Consider the following 19023-nt stretch of genomic DNA (forward strand, 5'->3'; position numbering starts at 1 on the left):
GGTGGTAAGGAGAATAGATTTATCTTTATTAAGAGTTATCAAGTTTTTGATAAAGACCTTCTACCAGAATAATAAAATGTAAAACAATGATTTACATGTATAACAATTTTTTCTTTTCAATATATATAAGAATTTTTTCTTTCCTCAAAAGTGTTGCAAATGCAAACTAAGATAATTAATTAGCTTAACACCTTATAAAATTTAAGTAACTCGATATTTGACAAATGCGCAAAACTACAATTATAACCCCCCCCCCCCCGTTTAAAAAGATCCCCAAAGTTACGTACAACAAATAATTAGGAATAAAAAGATTTTTAAAAATTGAACCAATTGCATATATTTATATTATTTTAACTGACAAAAATTTACAATAAAAGGTAATCAGGTTTTTTTTTTATAAATCGTATAAATGCATCAATCGAAAATCTTAAAGAAAAAAAAAAGGAATTATAATACCATAAAAAAAAAGAACCAAAAAATCAAAAAAACCAAAAAAAAAACACCACATAAAAACTGAAAATCGATTTACCAATTTATAGTAACCTATTTTGACATGGCAGTTAATATAAATATTTATCGAAAATTTAACTATAAAATCTATTTCGAAGTACAAAAGGATTAACAATACTAATATGTATATATATAAAAAAAAAAATCAAATTAAGATATAAATTGCATTTTTAGCATAATGTTGTCTTGGCTTTAAGTAAATAAATAAAAGCAGTTAGTTTCAATAATGAAACTACCTATCATTCATTTTTAACAATAGACACCAACAGGAAGGTATTTATTGTTAAAAATGAATTTGAACACAAAACATCACAACAATAAATAACAATAGAATATTTACACTCTTGATCCTAAGATCCAGCGAAAATAACAAACCAAATTAAAATATGAAAGGCAAAATTAGAAAACCAATTTAAAATTAACTATACTTATTTTTTTACTAATCATATAAATACATAAAAGTATATTGTTTTTATATTTAATATTTGTTATTCAATTACTTCAAACTTAGGACATTAAAACACCCTAAATTTAAAGATCAAGGTTGCATACTCTCTCATACACATTACGCTAAACATTAACAGACATTGTGTTTCCAGAATAATTAAAAAGGCCACACAACACGACCTAGCTCTAAAGCAGTAACACTGCCTGACACTAAATGCTGTCAAGTCACACTTCTGCTATAAACACATCGCTTGGCTGGCAAGGTTATCAATCTTGCTCAACATAATCCCAAGTCACACCACTTTGAAAATATGGAAACAATATAATTTAAACATATATACAACTATAAACAAATATAGATTTATATAACACATATAAACACATTTTATAACAATATTAAATGACAGATATATTTATCTCTCCTCATTTGGGTTTGAATTATTTGCTGCTTGCTGAGCAGCATTTCTAGCATTTTGTCGATTATTAATTTCATCTCGCCTAAGCCTATCTCTTCCATTTCTGCGAACTTGCCTATTAACATTTCCATTTTCTAAACTAATATCTGCTTCTAGCCTAATATCATCCATTTAAACTTCACTTTCAATTGAAAGTTATACGAATCAGAAAAGAAACGAATCCTGAAGATTGCGATCTTTCCTATATAATTTCCTTTCTACTCTAAATAGCACACACAAATAATTTTTAAATATAACAGACTGTCATTTAAATTAAATTATACAATAATCTTATGACTTTAAAAAAATATATATCAGCTAGGAGATGTTTGAAAAAAACTAGCTTAGCAAATAATTAAAAAAATTATTAAAAACATGCAATTCTAATAATAAATATACTGCTAACAAAGTAAAATAAAAAAAAAAACGTTGTAAACCCTTTTTTGCAAACTTAAACATTATTTCTTCAAAAAAAATTATTAGCAAACATTTTTTAAAAATTCACAAAACCTTACAATATTTTGTTCTTCTATACCACATAAATAAATCATCTGATAAATCTAAAATAAAAAAATGTAATGAATAAGTAAATAAATAAGAAAAACATTACATAGAAAAAATGAAAATCAATGTACCTTATAGAGAAAAGCTGTAATGATTTACCAGAGAAGGAGTTGTAAAATATTAATATAATTATGTTAGCTTTTACAAAATAATTCATGCTGGAACATCATGATTCCAGAATATTTATAGCAAAATCATGTAGTAAACAGCGCTAAAGACAAAAAATCAAATTGAGATAAATCAAATTGTATATATGGCAAAATAATTTGTATTGGCTTTTAGATTATTGATTTTTAATAAAACTAACTATTAACCATTTTTAACAATAGCCACTAACATGAAGATAAGCCAAATGTCTACTAACTCAAAAGATAACAAAAAAACATCACAGCAACAACACAACAATAGCACACACCATAAGTTAATATAATATATGTATATAATAACTTAAGTAAGATAACATTCATATAAAACAAAACATAAGTAACAACATTACGCAAAATGTTAATCAAATACATTATTATGTATTTTTAGAATAATCTTTAATAATAAAGGCTTAAAAACATCTAGACCTAAAGCAGTAACAGTTTGACACTAAACACCATCGTGTAACCCTCTGTTAAAAGTACATCACTTGGCTGGCAAATTTGACAAATCTTGCTCTACACGTTTACCAAATCACAGCACTTTGAAACAATTATATAACGGAAACAACATAATATAAACATATGTACAAACTATAAGCACAATAAATATGTTTAAATATGTATATAAGGTTAAATATATACTTAAATAAATACCTTATATACTTATTTAAATACATTTTTAAAACAATTATATAACACATATTAACACATACACAAACAATAAAAAAACACTTTACAATATTATAAAAACACATAAGAACTGTAATCCTCATAACAAAATTTAACCTTTACATACAATAACATGTGACATGCCATGTCAGTGTTGGCACAAAAGTTTAATTTATTTTTCTAAATTTTCTAAAAAAGAACAAAAATAGTTAATAGCATCACAGAAATCTCAATGTAGTAATAACCATTTTATGGAAATAGCATTAGCATAACTTTAAATAACATCCATACCCCTATTTTCCTTCTAAAAAATAAGATAATAAAAACATAACTGCAAAACTAATACAAAAAAAATATAAACAATTTAAAAAATTAAAATCCTTTCTACTTTATCTAATAAAAATGTATATATAACTATTTCATATACTTACTTCAATTATAAGATGATCTTAACGATGATTATTTATCTTAATATGATTCTTTATGTAATATATCTAAACTAATAATTAAATTCCAAAAGGAAAAAAGTTTTAACTCGCTTCATGGATCTTTCTCCAATGGCCGCGTGCATTTTGAGAACGCGCTCTTTCAAAGCCTAGTAACTAATGACGAAACGACGTTGAACATTGAACATTAACTCTAGGAATTATATTATAGATATATCCTTGACAAAGTACTGAAAACTTACTTGAAAAATGTTTTTCATAATCATGACGCTTCAAAAAATAAGAATATTTTAAAAGTGATTACATAGGCCAGTTTTCTTTATCTGCGATCTATATGAAAGTGATATAGCTTTTTCATGGGGTCTGCCCAGGCCCCTTTAAGAAAACGCCACTGAACATGTATGACGGAAAATTTTTAGTTTGTGCTGCCAAAATAAATAACTAAAAATTGAACTGAAACTAAATAGTTCGATATTTTGACTGAATTATTAATAAAGAAAAGAAAAACGAATATATCCTGAAATGATTATTAAATTCTCCAACGTTATAATACATACACATTCTTATATTACTACTCTACAACCTTGTTGTTGCAACCAACAATTAACAGAGCTGTATAATCATCTTATTTACTAACATGAAGTAATACATATCAGAAATATAAAACTACAAATTATTATGAAGCAAATTTTGATTTAAAAAATGAAATAATAATGAAAACTGAAACTTAATTGAAAATAGACGTAAATTACATTATAGATAAGTGAAATAAATATAATTTTTAATCTTTTTAAAAATCATCAATAAAAAAAGAAACCATTGCATCACAAAATGCATTCGACAAATAATTTTATATAATTTTGCAATTTCAATCACAATATAAAAAAAGTCTACTTGATGTTTTGAAAAATATTATACAACTTTCACGATTCCATAGGTGTTAAGTCGCATTTTTGATGGAGAGAACTAGTAGATTGTTTAAGTGGTCTTGATAAACGTTTTTAAAAGTTTTAATTGATAAAAGCTACATTTTTTCTTCAGACAGAAAAATCATACTTCCAGATTTGCATTCTTACTAAACTTAAATTCTTTTAAATTTTAAATACTAATAAGGAATTAGCTTTTGTTACGGTTTCGATTAAGATTCTAATTTAATGCTTGAGTTTAAAGTCATTTCTTTTTATTGAAAAGATTTTCACGATATGTTAAAGAAAACCAATAAAAAATTAACTAAAATAAAATCAAATAATATGATTTAGTGAATTTTAGTTAAAAATGATATTTCTGGATAAATTATTAAGTTATTAGATTAAAGTAACGCTGACTAAAAATTTATCATTGCTTTTCTCAATTAATGAAATTGTTTTTTTGTTTTTTTTATTGTTTTTGTCAAATAATTATTAAAAATAAAATTTTAATATTAAATGTAAATATTTATTTTATTGATAGATTTTTTTAATTTTATTCAGCTGTAAGTCGAAAATGTAAGTTGAAGTTATTTAAAACCAATCTTAAAAAATGAAAATGAATTTAAAGTAAACTGTTGAGATAAATTTTCTGATTATTTCTTAATTACTACTTATCTTTTCTGTAGCTATTGTTTTCTTTATCATTGTATATGTTTAGTTATAGAATCACCAAATCTAAGCACTTGAAGTTTTCATTTTTTATGTAGGCTCCAGTTCTGATGATGATGCTGGTGTTGATGATGTTTTAGATTGGCTTCCTGTTGTAGGAGATGACAATGGCCCTAATGTTTTTCCTTTTACTGGTGTACCAGGACCCAAACATACTATTTCACCAGAGTCAAAGCCCAATGACTATGTTGACTTATTTTTCGCAATAGAATTTTCGGAAAATTTAGTAAATTAATGGGGTTAAATGGGAGATGCACAGCTCTATGTGTACCTGTAAGAGCGTAAGACAATAAAGTGGACTACAAAAGTTGCCTTTTCTTTATTTGGCAGGGCTATTCTAAACAGCTACCTATTGTATAAGCTTAACACTAATGAACGTAAGCCCATGTCTATAATAAGTTTTATGATGGCAGTTGTGGAAAGTTTAGCTGGAGGGTATCAACCAGTAAAAGCAGTTACAAAAAGACGAACATCTAGGGAGATGGAAGTGGCTAGAAGTACATTGGTACCATATCCACTTCCTCAACACACAGCAATTAACAATCCTTTCTATGGTCATAACCTTGTTAAAATTGGTTCAGGAAAAAAAAAATGTGTCGCTGGGCACCAAACCCGTGTCCGTACCAGTTGGCAGTGTCAGTCATGTTGTGTAGGACTGTGCCCTGGATGCTTTTCTAATTATCACACAACAGTTATGAATTAAATACATCACATTTCTTAAATTCTTTTAAAAACTACAAAAAATTAACTAAAACTCAAAATAGTTGTTTTTTGAATTTTTTTTTTTTTTAGTTCAATTTCTCCGAACGGCGCACTATGCATCGCTAAGCGGAAATAGGATTTTGTACATATTTTTTAGTGATTTTTCATATTTAAACTTTTTAAGTTTTTTCTTTTTGCATTCAATTTTTAATTCTCTATAAAAAAAAAATCATTTTTAGTTTTTTTAAACTTTTGACATCTAAAGGGTTTTTTTAAGGTTTTAAAAAACTCGCTTTTTTGTTAAAATCCTTTCAAAATATATGATAAGTGTAGAATTTCTATATTATTTTTATGCGAAATTAAAATAATAATGTATTTAATTGAATGTAAAACAAGAAATAGAAAAAAAAGGTTTTTGAATAGCATTTTTTTGCTGATTTTTTGATTTCTTAAACATTGATTAATTTAAGCATGTGGTCACAGAGGTCGCCTCGTTTTTTTTAAATAAAATATAGCTACTGCAAATCGACTTTACTGCCATGCAAAAAAATTGAGGCGACCTCTGTGACCTCATGCTTTAAAATCATTTTTACTACTGTGAGTTTTATTAAAAACCGACTAAATTCTGTGAAGTAAATGAAAATTCCGAAGTTCAATAACATACGGTAAGTTTTTATTTGATTCAGTTTTACCTTGCGATGGTTTTTATAAATTATCAAAATGGCTTGATTCACTCATCGTCAACTTTTAACACATACATTTCCAGAGCAGGTGAAATATTCAGAAACTGAAGTAAAATATAGTCTCTTCAATATGCTCAAACATTCAGTTTCTAGAGAGTTTGAGTATCTTTTGGAGTATGAAGATAATTCTATTAAAGTTTTAGAACAGGAGGAACGTGATAACATGTTATTTGCAAAGTGGGTGGTGATGGTCAGAGTGACCAATCTGAGTTTCAGAATGCAGTAACTATGAAGAAAGGTGTGGATGATTACACTGTGTATAGTAAAGTGTTTGTACTGTTGGAGATTAGAAGTGGAAAAAAGATACTATTGAAAAATTGTAATCCAAATAGTCCAGATGCAACCCGTCATCTTATGTTTTGTTTTTCCAAAGAGACTGCTAGTTTTATTCAAGAGAAGTTTGAACATTTACAAAATGAAATTTTGTCTTTAGAGAATATTAAAAGTAAACTTATACTTCATGACAATACTTTTGTTATAAATTCAAGTTTGTCAACTATTTATACCACAATGAATGATGGTAAAACACTTAATGCTGTGGTATCAAAAATGCTTTAAAAAATATTGCATCTCAGAGCTGTCATGTATGTCAAGCAAGTCCTAAGGAGTTTAATTTGGAAACCATTTGGAATAAAGATAAAAATGCAGACAAAAATATATTGAAACTTGGAATATATTGAAATCTTCAATTGTGGATATTCAGCATGGAGTTAGTTTTTTTTTAATACTGCTTGCAAACTTCCAGCAGTGAAACAAGGAAGAAAAATAGCAGCAAAAAATGGCCAAGAATTTATTGAAAACAAAAAAAAAACTCCAGCACTTATTGAAAATACAATTAAAAATAAGGGTATCTTTTGTCAGGAAGGGAAGTTGTACATCCAACACTGGCAATGTTGCACGAAAATTCTTTAATAATCCATCTGTGACTGGAAGAATACCACTATGATGAAACTATTTAGGGACCTGCTCATTGATATGAATAGTACAACAGCAAGACCGGATGTGAAAATTTTCAAGCAGAAATCTGAATGTCTGTTTGGTCTCATTTCTAATGATCAGTTTTTAAAAACCATTCCAATGTCACAGTCTTTGCATAGAATGGTAGTTCATGGTGTTTCTTTTATTAAATATTTTAAGTATCCAATAGGTTCTTTGTCTGAGAGTGCCATTGAAGCCAGGAACAAAGCCAACAAAACTGCATGAGTACGTCATGCACGTTTAACTTCTTTTGCTGAAAATACTAGGGATACAGCTAATTATTTATTTATGACATCTGATATGTACCTATACTGTAAGAAAAACAAAATGCAAGAGGTATTAAGGCTATACTGCAAGAAGATTAAGCTGATAACTGTTCTTAAGGTAAATATTGGAGAAAGCTATGTATATCTTAAATTTAAATATTTAATGTTATCGTTTAATTTTATTAATGATACATTTTAGGTGCTGGTGGTAGCCAATCTGATATTTTTGAGATCTTTTCACATAATCAACACAGCATGTTTTTTTATGCTTGAAAAAAAAACAAAAAACTAATTGTTAGAAAAGTTGAAGCATAAGAATCCCAAACTTTTATGTTTGAGGAAAAGTTGCATCAATTGGCCTCAAATTGACTCAATTTTGCCATGTTTTTGTTTTCCTCAAAGATGTGTCTAAAGTCCTATTTCTACTTAGTGATGCATAGTGCAATTCTTGAAGGCTTGTTGTAGATATTAAATTTGCTCCACATAAAGATTGCTGAGACATGTTTAGAATGAAAATTTTAATTATATTTCAATTATATACATTTATTACAGTGAATACAGTTTTTTCTTGAATGTAAAATTGTTAAAATTAGAATTTGATAGATAAATTCTATAATAAATAGTTTATATCTTAAACTATACTATTTTTTACAATAACAAAACTTTTTAAAATTTTAGTGTTTGTTGTTAAATAATTTTAGGAAGTCAAAGAGTAATGGTTCATGTTAAGAAAAGAAATCAAGGAAGCATCATTAAACCATGCAGCTGTAATTGATAAGCAACTTTTAAAAAAAGGCTATTCTCATAGCCACATATTGTTAAAAACCTATTTTAGCATCAGAACCTTGATTCTGCATTTGAGGGGAATGGAACTTCTGGAGTATTTATTTCACTTTTATTTATAATAAAGTATTTCTGCTATTTCCTTTTTTATTTAACATGAAAATATAAGTTGGAGACTAAAAATGCCTGTAACCCCTAAAAAAGATAAATTGATATATCAGATTTAGAGTTTAAAATATCAAAAACTATCGGTTTTATATCTTTTTAATCAAAAATCGAATTAGTCCGGATAAACCAACTAAAAAACCGGAATGAAACCGGTTTTAAAAAAGACCGGACTTTTTTTTATAAATATATGTATAAACAAACAATATCTCATAATTTATGCTTTGTTAAAAAAATTACTTCAAAATGTTAAATAGTTCTCTAGTTATAAGGCTATTTCCTTTTTTTCTATCAGCGCGACGCATAGTGCGGCTTTTAAATTTTATCCCGCGCTCAAAGGGTTAAATTTTATCCCGCGCTCAAATAATTTGACGGCACGTGTGTGACACGAGAAGATGCAATTGCAGTGTTCAAAGATAGAAAAGAAATGTTTAAGTGAGAGATTTCGAGGCTACTTGATGTCCAAGAGTTACGTGAAACAAGCAACATCTCTCAACGAAAATACATCAAAATTAATATCCGCTGCTACCACAATAGATACAAATATTTATCATATTGATTTTAATTCGGAAAACAAAATCACTTTTTAAGGTAGTTCGACATCGTATCAAAATTTTTCTCTTCCATATACATTTATCGACTTAGTTGTTCAAGATATGAATGTCAAAAATCATTTTTAGTAATAATAATATTAATAATAATAATAATAATACTAATAATAATAATAATAGTAATAATAATAATAATAATAGTAATAGTAGTAATAATAATAATAATAATAATAATAATAATAATAATAATAATAATAGTAATAATAACAATAATAATAATAATAATAATAATAAAATATGTCATCGGCAACAAACTTTTTTTTTTCCCTTGTTATTTTACATGTAAGATGCAATTTACTCATTTTAATCTTATCTTCTATTAAAAAACAAAGTTCTCGCAAAGAAGCTATTACATATTCTAAAATATGACCTGTTTAGTTTGGTTTAACTTTTTAAGGTGGAAAACCCCTCAGAAATATGAAATTTTTTTAAAAAAATATTATTTTCTTGTTTTGTGCAAAATTTATCAGAGAATCACCATCTGAAAACCGTTTTTGAAAATTCGCTATAGATCTTCATTAAAAAAGATTTTATTGAACCCCAGTATTTTAAGCTTCCTTAACAACCGCCATAACAACGGCAATTTTTTTTGCCTTAACTAAAAAATAGTCCAATTTTACTAAACAATAGTCCTATTTTTTTATATGAAAAATATATCTTATCAAGTAAATTGTATTTTCCATTGTTCAAAACAACTTGAGTATAAAAACAGTTACTGGAAAGCTCATAAATACAGTACAATCTCTCTAATTCGAATCTCCTTAATTCGAAAACCTCCGTAATTCGACTAAATGTAAAGTCACCGTGACATTCGCTTAAGAAACTCTTTTGTTTAACTTTCTATAATTCGAATCTCTATAATTCGAAAACCTCTGTAACTCGATTGGATTTTTTGACCCTTTAGTGAGAATCTCTCTGTAAATCGATTTTTTTTATTTTCTGACGTGTAAAAAGCTCGTTAACCGTTTAGTTCTTTTTTCAAATTTCGAATGTTTTGAGTTTTTGAAAAACGATTAACGTGAATTATTATCTTTTGTTTAAAAAACGTCACGGCATCAAAGAGACCGCATGAAGAAACCAATTTAAAGCGGAAACACGATGTTCTACTGGAATTGGAGAAAGGAAAAATAAATAGAGGTTTCGAAAATCTTTGATATTCCACCAAACATTCTTTTAACCTGGAAAAAGAATAAAGATAAATTCTTAGACGCTTTTCGTCAAGGAAATTTGGCTAAATGGGTGAAGGTTGATACGTATTATCATGTCAACAAAGCTCAGCTGTACAACGTCAAAATACAGTATCTGTATTTTTCATAATTTGATATGAAAATGATTTTGTAAAGTACGTTGGGCCGCCAACTTAACTTCATACTTATCACTTGAAACTTTATAATATGAAGATTCAAGTGATAAGTATGAAGTTAAGTTGGCGGCCCAACGTACTTTACAAAATCATTTTCATATTAAATTATGAAAAATACAGATACTGTGTTTTGACGTTGTACAGCTGAGCTGTACTTAAATGTTTCAAACAAATGAGCTTATATTCAAAAAAGGCGATCTACAATTACTGAGTTTTTTTTTTAAATAAAAAAGTTTACAACACATAATCTCTATTACATTTATGCTTAAGAATCACTATTTGTTTGTTTTTTCATCTCTATTTGTAGTTTGACCAGAATATTTGAAAAAAAATCAACTTTCTATAATTCGAAAATCTCTCTAATTCGAACTTTTATTCTTCCCCATGAAGTTCGAATTAGAGAGATTGTACTGTATATCATAAATCTTCTATAATGGCTAAGGCTTGCAGAGTTAAACAAAAAGCTACAAATAATAAAAGGAAAAAAATAATTAATGTAAAAAAGAACTTAGTTATAAATAATTTTGATATGGATGTAAATATGGAATCGAATATTGTAGATATGAACATAAATGTTACTACAAGTGTTGAAGATGTAAATGTAAATATGGGGAAACCAGTTGATTTTAACTTTGTTAATTCTGATGAAATATGTTTTCTGCTAGAAAAGTTAAAAAAATTTCGTCATCAAGACCAAAGTTATCTAGTAATATAATTACTGGATCCTGTTTTTAGATTTAGAAACTCTAAACTGTAGTTTCTACCCTTAGATGTCCAGAATGTATGTCATCTAAGTTGTTTCTTTCTGAAAATGAAAACAAGAGAATTGGTCTAGCGTCTTGTCTTTATGTTAACTGCTGTGTATGTGATTATTCAAGAGAATTTTATACCTCAACATTGAATATACAAAAATTTTTTTGATATTAATACCAGGGCTGTTTATGCTATGAGATCATGTGGTTAAGGCTATTCTGGATTCTCAAGATTTGTCTCATTAATGGACATGCCTAAACCAATGACTGCTAATAATTATAATAAAATTGTTATAAAACTAACTAATGCAGTAAAATCTGCAGCTGAAGACACTATGATGGATGCTGTTCAAGAACTAAAAGACTTGAAGAGTGATCTTATTTTAAATTCTATTCCAGACCATGTGCCCAATGTTATTGATGTTGCACTTTGATGCAGTTGCCCATTTTAACATTGGTAGACAAGCTAGTGTTTTAGTTTTAGAAAAATGAATTTAAGACCTGGAAAGTATTTGTTAGAAGGATGTTGGAAAATTAATCAAAAGCGGTTATACTTAGCCATATATAAAAACACAGAACGAGCAAAGAAACACAGACAAGTAGTTCGTGTAAAAAAGAAGAGTCGATATGACAAATTTATTGAAAAAGAGCAAAGCCCATATCAAACTGGTGCATTTTAAGATTTAACTTTTTTTATTATATAGAGATTTGGATATTTATTTACACTATTTTGAAATTTTTTATGTCAGCATTTTTAAAAGCTGTTTTTCTCAGATGTAGAGTTTTTAAGACGCCGGCCAGTATATCTAAATAACTAAAAGTGGTGTTAAGCTAAAATTTTAAGTATGAATTTGTTTGATTGTCTTCTGTGATTTAAACGTGACAGATTTTTTTAAAAATTGAATCCAGTCCTTAAATCGGTCAACAAAGTCATAAAATTCGGTCAAATTTTTTACATGTACTTTGGTCCAATATATTAGCCTATTAAAAATTATTATGAAAAATCTGCTTCGTTCATATCACAGAACTACCTTGTTAGAATAAGTATGCAAAAAAGATTTTGTTAAAATTGTGTATATCTTTAGATACATTGGCCGGGGTCTTTCAATATTTTGGTGTTTTTGGCACCTGCTACAGCTACCATTTTATCCAAAAAAATTTTTTTTTGTTTTTTTCAGTTAATTTTGTTATTTACTTTATGTATATGAAGTTAAATTTATAAAATATTGATATTTACTCAAAAAAAATTTTTCAGGGGTTTTCCACCTTAAACAAAAGCTTTCATGACGTCATTTAAACATGTGCGCAGAAGAAAATATTACTCAACTACCTTACACATATATATATATATTAAGTAGATGTCTAACTTCACAAAATCTCCGTAAGAAAAAGTGAAGCATGTTTTTTAAGTTTTTAATGCCGGTAGCCGTTTTATTTTAATTGACAATAATGAATTTTTATTTTGCTTTGATTTATCATTGCGTCATTTCAAGCTGGCAAAAAGTTTGCTTCACTGCGGAAGCGCGAGTTAGATATCAAGTTAATATATATCATTGAGCTTACATGTTTTCTCCTTTAAAAGTCTGATTTATGTGTGCTACTACATTAGCGTGCAAAAGTTTATAAACAACTAAATATTTCGAGTTTTTTCGTCATAACTTTTTGCTAGAATGAAATTTTTAACAATTGTTCTTCAAATATAACAACATAGTACAACAAACTCAAAAAAAATGATACATAGTACAACAAACTCAAAAAAAAAAGATAGCTTGTAACGGAAGGAAGAAATTCAAACTTTTAAAAACATAATCGGGCAAAAGTATGTAAGCAGTTCCTTGCCCCATAAACAAATCAAAATTTCATTAAGAAAAACATATTTATATTAAAATTACTTTACTGGATATAATTTTTTAATTAAATTTAAAAAAATGGTTAAATTTAGTGTCGTAAATCTCCAAAGTAAGAAAAAGGAACAATTCTACCGCAATCGTCATTTTTAACATTGGTTTAATATCAGAAATTAATATGAAGTTATTGCCGGAAAAATGTTTCATGGACCAAAGGTTTTAAAAAACAATTGTCTGTTTGATTAAATTAATAAGTTATCTAAACTATAACTTTTTGTTAAAATTATAAACAAGATTAATGTATATAAAATTTGTTTAATTTATATTCTAGCTTACCACTCTAATCATTATTTACTTTAATCAATGTTTACAATATTTTATTAAAAATTATATTCGTTTTTTAAAGAAACAAATTAATCGTTTAAAGTAAATTTTTCCAAAAATACCCTGAAAACGAATGTTACAACATAAAACTATCAGAAATACAGTTTAATATTTCCTCATACTTGTTTTTGCAATAGAAACTCAGCTATGTAACTCTGGAAAAGTGGTTCACTGCTCTAGTGTTAATGGCGCAGCTTCTTCTTTGATCGTATCCACGAATTTTATTTGAGAAAATATTTTTTCTCAGATAAGCTGAGTGAGCAAAATTTGGTTATTGAGATTGACAAACTTTCTTGGTGAACGAGGACGTGTATATATTACGATTCGAAATTTGTAACTACTACAATATGCGGATTCTGGCTCATTGATACTTTTCCATACTTAAGGAATTCAAGATGGTGTTGTGTTTTTAAAATGTAAAAATGTTATTAGATTTCCATCTCATTGTTAATATCATGCCGGAACCTGCAAAGAAGTATAAAACTGTATCTTTTTCGTAATTTATTCTAGACCAAAGAGTTTATCATAATCCATAAATGTAAAGCACGGTTTTAGTTTGTAGTGTCCAATGGCTAGGGTATGAATTCCGTCTTGTAAGATGTGTCTTTTGTCGTCGTTAGCGCTGAGAGCGACTTTGTTGATTTCTTCGGTGTAAATGTTATGTTCATGTGATCGGAAGGCGTTCATGGTTGCAAGCTTTTCCATCTTATTCATTAAGCAGTCTTTATAATCTTGATGAGTGATGTGTTTATCAACAACTTTCTTTTTAACCCCTTTGCATCTTTTCTCTTCTTTTTCATTAAAGAGCTTATAGGAGTATAGCTTAGGACGAAGTCCAACAAACTCTTTAATTTGTTTACCAGCAGCTTCATCCTTGAACTTGCCTATAACCTTTTTATTTTTAAACCCAATATCAAATCCAAAGTTTTGAACGGCAGGATGATCTTTAGGAAATTCGCTCGTGTCAAATTTAGCTTCAATATCGTTGGCAATGTCTTGATAAAAATCATCCGTTTCGATTTCGTAAAAGAGTGAGTCAGTATCGGTCATGAGTAATTTCGCGCGATCTCCGTATTTAGGTTTGATATAGTCGTAATGATGTTCAAACATGAGAATTTTGCTTATGTCTAGAACACACAATCCTAAGTAAACAGGCTTGTTGTAAAAGAGTTTTGTTCTTTTCATGTGAACCGCAGCAAGGTTTTCATCAAAAATGGTACTTCTATCATAATTAGGTTTTCTTGACAATTTTAGAACTTCTTTTCTTGTGGTGACAAGTTTAATATCAACATGTTTTAGAATATTCTCCATGGTTTTTCCAAAGACAGAGTTGTTCATAAGCTTGAAGAATTCTTTTTCAAACTCGTTTTTAGCTTTTGCTCTTAATGCGGTGTTGAGATCGATGTATTGTTTCATAAAAGGTTCTTCTTCAAAGGTGATACCACGATGAATTTTGGTAACGATCAATCCAAGTCGTTCATATAGTTTTAGGCTTTCATTGTGAATAGTATATTTTTCCTTGTTGTTTAAATTAGGAACGAGCTTGTCTACTTTTCCAATAGTCATTCTTTCAGGAGCCAAAGGATAGTCGTTGTGTAAACCGTGAAGCTCTTCAGGATAGGTTAAATCGACTTCGAGAATACAAGGCATGGATTTCCAATTTAAAAGTTCATCCTCAGCCATCCATCTGAATCCTCTAACAGGAAGAGGCTTACACATAGCCCATCCATATAAATTATTAGCGTCTAAGTACTGAATGAATTTCGAAGGTTGTGAAGGATCATAATCACTCATGTATTTGTTATTGGCAGTTCCATATCGGTTTGAGATCATGCAAATTCCACCGCGTATCCCTCTTTGAACCATGAGAAGCATATCAATATCAGACAGAAGCTCTAACTGAATTCCAGTTAGTTTCAACATGGCATCCCAAGCCAAACCAGGAGAGGTGTAATACCAAGCAGGGTCAAGCTTGTAATAGTTACGACACACGTCTCTGAAATTTTCAAAGATATCGGCAAGTATCAAGACGTCAGACATGTTGTACAGCTCGTGATAGTTTTTAAACGTTTCACATTCAAATACATTCCAAACGTTTTTTGCATGCGCATAGTCTTCACAGCTTATTTCCTCATCATTCAGTTTGGAATAGAATGCTTCAATAGGAGGTAATTGCGTTTCGGAGAACTTTTCAATCGAGTCCACCCATTCGTAAGGGTAAACGCCTTTTTTTCTTAATAAATTAAACTTTTCTCCAGAGTAATATTGAGCAACGTTTTTGCATTGGTCGTTGTTTAGATTTTTAGCTAGATCTTCTAACTTGAAACCCATGAACCTGTAGCTGTCAATAAACCTTAGCTCTTTCCATATTTCCTGAAGTTTACCCTTCTTATTAATAAATTCTCTCACTTTGATTTGTTTAGAGAAGCTGATATATTTTTCTTCATTGTTGGGTATGCAATTGAGCTTTCCACCTAATTTCTTGATGAACAAATGGCTGTCATAGCCAGACAAATTATGTAAAATGATAGGTATGAATTTTGGAAGTTTATAATCCAAGTTGCATTTGTTATGAGCAGCTCCTCGATACTTTCCAGTCAAATGACAGTGGTCTAAGACTTTATCACCGTTAAGGTCTTTTTCGCAAATATGACATAGAGTTGCAACCTTAAAATTCTTTTCATCCTCATCAGTCATGACTTTCTTTTTTATTAAATCAATCTTTTCGAAAATCTTTATAAGATCTGATTCAAGCATGGTTATAAACTTTTGAGCTACGTCATCGTCATCGCTTTCAGCTGTGTACATGACTGGTTTTCCTTTGTAAAGGCTATCGTCGAAGCATTTGATGTAATAGCAGAAGGAGCTTAGAACGTGCTTTTGGTATTTTTTAGTATGAGACTCACCATGTTGCTTAATGTCATCGAAGGGTTGGATAAAACTTTCAAAGTCTGCATATACAACGTATGGAACTTTCATACCCTTTTGATAGTTTTTAAACTGAACGGTCGTCCCTTCTTTAGGAAGTTCAATTCCTACTGAGGTGTTATCATAACAATAAGGTTGATGATGTTGAAGCTTTTCTTCCTGGTCATAGCCTTGCAAGCAATTTCTGCAAAAATGTTGTTTTCTTTTACCTTTTGATGTTTGTGTAGATAATAACCGACTCAAACTTTTAATCACGCAATAATGGTCAGTGTCTTCGTTTGAAATAAACAACAAATCAACACAGTTATTTCGATCAGCAAATTCAGATACTCGCAAAGGGTAAGGTTTTTTATTTTCATACCCAAAGACGTTAATGCTAATAGTTGGATTATTCTTTTCAAACTTGTTGATTTTATTAAGCTTGACGGGAAATTTTATTCCATCCCAATTCAGCTCTTCTGATTTTTTAATCAAGTCTTCATCGATTCTTTCGTTGTTTTTATTTTTCAGATTCAACGCTCGAGCGACTGACCATTTAAAGCATTGATCGTCCTCGTTTTCCATGTTCATGATCGCCTTTTTGTCTTTCAGCTCTTTAGACAGTTCAATATAGGAGGAACCGCTAAGAGGTTCATAATCAGTAAAGTTAATACCCATCCTTAAAATCTTAGATATAGTGCAATTAGATCCTAAAGCATTGTATTTAACACTACTTTCCAAGACTTTCTCTTCCATTTCGCTCATTAACTCTCTTACATTTGTAGCTGCTAGAATAATCTCTGATCTTGATGAAAAGCTTGCTTCCCGAGTCACTTCTTCACCAGTCATGATGCTTACAGATTTCATTTTACACGTTAAAATAATTCTTACTCTGGTGTTTCTTTCCCCTTCCATGGTTTGAATGCTAGACTCTCTTACCAAATTAAAAAAGGATGCAATGTCTTGGTATCGAGAAGAAGGTGTGTAAGAAAATTGTCTCACAGAACTCTCCGCTGAATGTTCAGTCATTTTAAACTTTACTATAATTGGCTTTGGCACAGGCTGTACTATAATTGGCACGGGTTGTTTATACTCTGTTCTTAATACAAGTGATTTGATAGACTTTATTTTTTTATCGATTTGTTCTACTGATTTGCTTACCTGATTCTTGACTACTTCAGGAACGTAGGGTTCTACCCATTCTTTAATATCATTAAACTTAGTTTTAACATAGGATGCCACACTTTTTGTAGCTGCCGTCAGACTTGAAAATAAAGGTCTTGGTGCTGGAACCGGTCTAAGTGTAATAACGTTTGTTGAATCTATAACCGGTGTGTTAAGAATAGAGGGTTCATCTCCAGTCACCCGATTTTGCAAGAGAGTAGAAGGTTCGAATGAAATCAAGTCGTCAGACCTTGGTCTTGGGACAGGCACAGATCTAGGTGCTGGAACCGGTCTTGGGACAGACACAGGCCTTTCAGAACCAACAGCAAGCCTTACTTTTGTCGGTTTTATTGAAACTTTTACCGGCTTTACAGAAACTTTTACAGTTGGTCGAACAAACCTCACCACGGTAGGTCTTACATTAACAGACAACGGTCTTGCCTCAGTCGTTCGTCTACGAAAAGCAGCAGGAGCAGAGACAACTCTAGGAGGCTGTAAAGCCATTATAAGTTCTCCCTTTCTCATTTTAGAGTACCCTTTTATTTTTTGCCCTTTAGCAATTTCTTTTAATTCTTTCACCGTTTTGTTTTCCATTTTTATTACGGAAAGATTTTTCTTTATGTCACTTTCAATTTTTCGCTCTTTGGCGGTAGTTTTTGCTTTTTGCTTTTTAGCATCAGTTTTATCACCCATTTTATTAAGGGAAATAAAATTTTTTTCGATGCATTCAATTTTTCGCTCTTTAGCAATTAATTTTTTTGAAGAATGGAGACTCATTTTATCTCTGCCGTGATTTTCTTTAAGTCAATTCAATTTTTTTTTAAATCTTGGCACACTTTCAGCATATTTTCTTCTTCGAAAAGTTTTTACCGTTTTTTAATTCTTTTCGCGGGAGAATTAAAAACTTATGAAACAAGATAATTGGCAAAAATTTCGCTTATTGAGTCGTATACATGTGCTTGACCCATTTCATCAAATCTAATCGTATACTTTCTTCCCCACTCGTCATGTGCAGTAAATTCGCATCCAGTCGCATGAATTTCTTTTTCTTCATCAAACAGATGCGCACGACCTATGGTATCAAATTCAATCACATACTTCCTCTCCATCTTTTTATTTATGCCAAGAATTTTATTTAAGTCAATTTTTTAACATGTTAAAAGTTAAAAAATCAATTTTGCTGCTTTTTACGTTTTTCAAGCTTTTCAGAATTTAAAAATTCAATCTTGATTCCATTATCCACCTTTCCATCTCGACGCTCTAAATATCTCCATCCACGTCCAGTTCCTGCCATCGCTTTGTAAAGAGACTTGTATTCAGTCACCTCACCCGTTTCTATGTCGGTTGTTCTCACAGTGATGGGCTTTTTCTTAACTAAACTAAGCCATTCCCATTTTGGATCAACAGGTTTTTTTTCTTTTGGAGGAGGCTTTACTTTTTTTTCTTTTGCTCTTTCTAAAATCTCATCTTTACTGATCAAATTA

At 29.5% G+C, this 19023-nt stretch overlaps 3 long non-coding RNA genes across 11 annotated transcripts in view; 1 reads left to right on the forward strand and 2 right to left on the reverse strand.

The window, feature by feature from the left end:
- Positions 1-19023, reverse strand: part of LOC149881100 (uncharacterized) — a 70831-nt gene that overhangs the window by 14345 nt on the left and 37463 nt on the right. The window lies entirely within an intron of this gene.
- On the reverse strand, positions 261-3379 carry LOC149881101 (uncharacterized). Of its 9 annotated transcripts, none has more exons than XR_016445984.1 (4): positions 3223-3379; positions 2919-2980; positions 2048-2187; positions 468-1972 (listed from the first exon to the last, which is right to left on the reverse strand). It is a non-coding gene; the product is annotated as an uncharacterized LOC149881101 (long non-coding RNA). The 9 variants fall into 9 exon arrangements; XR_016445981.1 differs by having other exon boundaries at positions 2048-2662; XR_016445980.1 differs by adding an exon at positions 2549-2662 and having other exon boundaries at positions 2919-3379.
- LOC149881102 (uncharacterized) lies at positions 7310-8199 on the forward strand. Its single transcript, XR_016445966.1, has 2 exons — positions 7310-7681; positions 7763-8199. It is a non-coding gene; the product is annotated as an uncharacterized LOC149881102 (long non-coding RNA).

This window comes from Hydra viridissima, unplaced genomic scaffold, assembly GCF_058129835.1.
Source record: "Hydra viridissima isolate aposymbiotic clone 2 unplaced genomic scaffold, HvirCarnegie_v1 scaffold_12, whole genome shotgun sequence".
In the NCBI taxonomy this organism is placed as follows: domain Eukaryota; kingdom Metazoa; phylum Cnidaria; class Hydrozoa; order Anthoathecata; family Hydridae; genus Hydra; species Hydra viridissima.